Below are 6,039 nucleotides of genomic sequence, written 5' to 3'. Positions count from 1 at the left end.
ATCGCGGGGGAATGATTTATGACTTCGGGGACCAGGTAGGGCGCCATTCAGCAGCACCGGGCTCGTTCTCTTCTTCCGCCACCTCTCCGACGATCCCTCTCTCTTTCTCTCATGCCCGGTGACTTGCGGTGTCAATGCGTTTTCAGTTGGCCTATTTGCGCAATAGGCGTAAGACGAATCTCACGTTCCTCGCGGATGAAACTGTGATTAAAGTGGAACACGTCGGCCTCTTGTGTGCGGTGCGGAACAATTTGCGAATCGATCGATTATTCGTGTCCGGGTTCTGCGAAAAAAAAAGACGGAAATTTACCACGGTAAGTGTTTTACGCAATATATGTTTCAAAATAAAAAAAATAAATAAATCGTACCCCCAAAAACAGCATTGACATTTTAATTACGAAATTGCGTAATCAGTATTTTCAAAAAATATAAAAGAATACGAAACATAAATTGATGAAAAGAAGATAACTTTATGCACGATCTCTAGACATTTTTCTCTCAGAGTAGACATTTTTATTTTCGTTCCAATAAATGATAAAAGTGATTAATTGTCATATTCAAACGACGACTACATGGCACGCTGGGGTTTAAGTAAACAATACGTTGCTACGACGCGAGAGACAAAACGGGAGATCTCTTCAGCCAAGATATGGAATTCGATCGGCGACGATGTGGAGCGTAGGGTAGATTCATTCGCGTAAAGGCATTCGAGCAAAACAAAAACGGCCGGATATCGCGTTTCTATACAAAGACTGGCAGGAAATTAGTCCTCGGAGAATCGCGGCGACCTGCAATATCTGGGTGCGCGCGTGAATTTATGCAACTTAATTTGTAACACGTCACGTATGAAGCTGGCCCTGAGAGAAGGAGAGAGAGAGAGAAGTAAAAAAAGAGGAAGAAAATACGAAACGATCTCTCGGAAGCACGCGTAAGTGCCGCGCGCACGCACATGCGGAGGCTAGGCGCGAACGGAGCAACGAACGGAATAATGGTCAGCCCTATGGGCAACTTTTTCACTTTGCATGTAATAACTGTGCGAGGGACCAGGGTGTGAGAGGGAAAGGGTGAGGGGGCACGGGAGAACGAAATATGCCTCCTATGCGCACGAACGGAGGAGCAGTTTAATAAAATCTCGTTGGCCTAATGACAAGAGAGCAGCTCCGGTAGTCGTCTCGAGGGCGAGACAGGAGCGACGATGGGGAACGAGGGATGGACGGAGACGGTAGCAGACGGCGAATCCGTCGTGATGGTAGCTGTGATGCGGAGGGAGCAGGGGGACGGGGACAACTTGGCGGGATGAGGGATAAGGGGGGGTTGGGACGCGCGAGAGAGAGATATCGCCCGTGTCGCATGCGATGCCGCCGCGTTGCTGATGTCTTCGGCGATGCCTCGCACAACGGGCAACGTGTTTTTATGCAAAGATGTTCATCAGCGCTTTGATCTTCACCGACGAAAATACGTACGAGCTTGTAATTCGTATGTATGATAATACGCGTGCTAGCGAGATTGCGACAAACACAAGATAGATAAGGATGGGAAATTCTGGAGACTGAGAACGAAATACGGATACATCTTTCTTTAATTAAATACGGGAAACATTAGTCTTCTTATGGATTATAAATGTTTCAATTACATTACTATTCATATAAAATCGAATAATATTTGTAGCTGTATATTTTATATTTATCACTATTTACATTTAAAAAACAATATTTATTCAAGCGAATAATTTAAATACTGAAAAAGATCGCGCGACGTTGTTGTTCCCGAAAACTTTTCTTCTTGGTTACACGTTCTTCGATGCTCCGTCATCCGTTTTCCTTCCACGCTCGTTGCCCCATTTTCATGATTTTTCTTAACTATTTCAAAGAAAAATTTCAACATCGTATGTCGACCCGATACGTTGCACTGAAATTGTCAGGGAAACGAAAAAAGCTGGAGGGAAAAGAGGGAAAAGACAGACGCGGAGTCAAGGTACAGCAGCAGCTACCCCGAACGATCATCAATCATCAAGAGCGAGACAATCGAATAGTGCAGCCAACCGGCGAACAGCTGTCGCTTCGGTGGGCTCTAAACGTACACGTTACACGTTGCTACTGCAGTTTCACAAAAAAAGGCAAAGGACACTGCAGAAAATCAATCGCATATGGATAATATTATTTACATATATTTAAAACATAAATAATAATTTCTCTCCAAATCTTATCATTTAACAAATAAATACTACGCATAGAGAGTACGTGTAGAGAGAATTATTCATGATATTACAACGAGAAACGAAATAAATATAAATAAATATAAAGTGAAATATATATACAATGATTCTGAAAATAGAAACGATATTAAATGATAGAAATGTATAATTAAGGGAAGAGTTGAAAAATACTGGGCGCGGTTGTATGAAAGATTGAAAAACCTCACTCATTTTACCTCTTTCAATCTTTCATAATTTATTTTCTAGTACGCTTCATACGTCGAGCATTATATATCTCAACGAGCTCGATCCTCCTCGCATCGCATCACATCATATCAGAACGCTACCATCACACATGCCGACACCCTCCCTGCGCGTTTCTATATTGCCTGCTACGTTTCATAAATAACTCTCATATTGCAAAAAGTACAATTTCAATATTACAACCGATGGGCATGCCAATATTGCTCGTTGTATGATAGATAGGCGAGATATATTGTCTTTAGAAAAAGCTAGTCGTTTCTTTGAAAAATATATACTAAATTTTTAGAATATTTTCGAGAATACACCTGTTCGCGAAACAGCGTAAACATCGATTTGTTTCACTGATAATCCTGTACAAAATAACGTTAAGCTTTTGAAGCTTTCCTAATGTCATGTTGTAGAAAAGAGAGACCTTTTTATACGCTGAGAGGACATTTATATAATTTAAATTCCTTATACATAATAGAAAATTTCCAACTGTTTCGAAACTGCAAACATGTCGCTCTTGATATTAAAAGCATTAAAAACTTTATATTGTATAGTAGATGTTAAAATAAAATTTAGTTCAAAAATATCTTCTTCTCTTTTAAATATTATATATTGTGCGGTAAAATACAACAGAGAATATATAATTTTATGATTATATATTATAAAAATACTTATATATACGTACAAGTTAAATATAATTATTTAAAAAATTAAAGATTAAATATTCACATACTTTCCCTTTGCAAAAATTTTTAACAAAAAAAAGAAGGCATTTTTTAAATACATTGCAGCAAATATATATGTTTAGGGAAATCACAGAAAATTCTAGGAAAATAGATATAAAAGAATTCTTACATTTCATATTTTTATAGCTAGAATTTGCAAGTATTTTTCATCCTGACATTCACCCATTATCCATCCCACAATTCGAGTATTGACAATACTAATTTGATGAAAGAAAAAAGCTGTTAATCCAATAGTCGTAGAACCTGACGTTAGTAAGGTAGTTTACTGCGAAGGAATTTAGTTTGCCGACCTATGGGATAGACTATCTCGACGCACATTTATAGACGATAGATGGAACTGAGGAAAATATTTTTTTCCTCGGCTATACTTTTTCCAAGAGAGAATTTTTTCAAATTTTGCATGCAAATACATAAATAAAATTGAATCGTACCGCATTATTATGTAATTGCGTTGTTCATGTAAATTCATGGATTTATAGATAAGCCTAAAACTCACATTTTCTTTAACCCGATCAATTATTTGATTGATTCATTTATTCATGTGTGATTAATACGCATATGCAAATTAATTAGCTTTTGATAATCCTCTGGTTATTTATACAAAGCGATCGATCGATACATTATTCCAAAATAACAACTGGATGCAGATATGCATACTTTGAACATCGGGTTTCTATATTGAATTTCCGCCAGGGATATCAATAATAAGTTTTATTTGCATTTTCATATGTCTATATATATATATATATATATATATATATATATATATATATATATATATATATATATATATATATGTGTGTGTACAATTCTACTTAATTCGTCATTGCAAATTGCAAACAAAATGTTGTCATTGTAATCATACTTTAATCAAATCATTTAGTTTGTTTAGTTTCTATTTTTTACTCGAGTTTATCCTTTAATACATTTTTCATTATAAAAAATTTTAATTATTAAGCAAAATATGTGTAACTTATTTTATAAGTTACATATATTCATTTTATGCACTTTATACATTTTATACATTTTATTACACTTGTCAATAATTAAAAAAGTAACTTGTAATTAGTAAGAAGTATAATTATTAATGCAGCGCAATTTCATTAATATTGCAATTTTATTGCAATCATATTTACTGAAAGCCTTTTACATTAATACAGTTAGCACTTGGGAAAAACCATCGCTTCAGGGTTGATATCTCCTTAATACGATTATCAGCGAAGGCGTAGACATAGCCAGTCAAAAGTAGCAAGCAGAGACGGGAGGGTTGTCACCCTTGTCTCTCTCTCTGAACAGCGTGAGATGCCAGCCATCTTGAATGATATATGGCGCCGGTTACGAGGTCGACTGAGCGGCGATCACTCAACGCTAAGCTCCGCGGCTTTTGGGGACATACGTCGTCGAGCCTCCTGTTCTGTCCATTTCTTTCTGGCTTTCTATCAGTTGCGATTTATACTAATTATTACAACAAGGACTTTTCTTATTATGATAAATGGCATAGGTTTCTTGAATTCTTCTTTAATTTGCAATCATTTGTTTCTTTAGACAATAATTTTCGAGTTATAGAAGGATTAAAAATGATTTTGATAAATTAAGGTATCGGGATATAATTAAATATAAAAAAAATTATGTATTTAGCTGGATTTTTTTATATCTGTAAGCTTTTTTAAAGGCAGGAAAATTAAGGAGAAACGACTACTAGGAGAAAATACATTAGGTTTTACATTAGCGATAAGAATAGAACATATGATAGCTAAAAAAATTATAATTCTAAACGGCGAGAATTTTTGTCTACAATTTCAAAATACATGCATTCAATGCACGGACATGTCGATGTGTGCGTGACGAAAAACGGTCACTGTTTCCATATGACGGGCCGTCAATGACAGTGATCCGTAATCAATAACCGCATCAAGCTTACACACATTGTTCCACACGTTCCTCTTAAATCCCGAGCTATTCCGCTTCCTCCTTTTACCGTTATAACCCCCTATCTGCGCATTTAATATGCAATACCCCATTTACCCCATTGAATACCCCACTGAATCCACTCGAGGGAGCCTTGCGACCCACATTTCACCCCATCCCACTTATCAACTTTTGCATAAGATTCCTAATCCTGCGAGCTAAAGAGCGTAAGACATTCATATGTGTATAGACAGTTTGGATTATACATAAGTTAAGCGTGTATTTTCTTTGAATAGTTTGCAAACCGTATAACATTACGCACAAGAAAATTTACCGCAAGAGACGGTCTCAAAAACTTTATTTAATCGTAATTCTTATATCAGTCAGACTAAACACCCATCCTGCCGTAGCGAACAGATGAAGAGGAAAATAATAGTGAACTAAATTATACAAGCCATTGCAATTAATTAGCCTTAATACAAATTATACCAAGAATCGCAATTATAAGCGACCGTTAGTCGACGCTTCAACGGACGTGGGGAAAAGGAGAAATCTCGAAGAAAAGAGCGAGAGGAAGAGAGCGGGTCATGGGAAATGTTGGGAGCAGTTTGCAGGCAACGCAGGGAGAGGAGTGAGAGTGAACACGGGCAGAGGGGGAGGAGAGGAGGCTGAAGGCGGGAAAGCGGACGAAGGATGAGTCCGGTTGCCGTTGGCGCGGAAGAAAAGAGAGTCACGAGATGCCGGGTAGAGGTTTGTGGGATCCGCAGGAGAGCCGCGGGGCCGAGACGCGGTGGATGCTGGAGGACGAGGAGACCGGTGGACAAAGCGAGGGTGGCGGGAAGGAGAACGACGGAGGGGGGTGCAATTGGGGTGGTGGTTTGCGCCGGAACGGAAAAGGGAGGCCGGGGCGGGTGTAGGTTGGAACACCGGAGGATCGGA

This window comes from Formica exsecta, unplaced genomic scaffold (genome assembly GCF_003651465.1).
Source record: "Formica exsecta isolate Colony F162 unplaced genomic scaffold, ASM365146v1 scaffold228, whole genome shotgun sequence".
NCBI lineage: Eukaryota > Metazoa > Arthropoda > Insecta > Hymenoptera > Formicidae > Formica > Formica exsecta.
The sequence above is the reverse complement of the archived record's forward strand: the minus strand, read 5'-3'. Positions refer to the sequence as shown.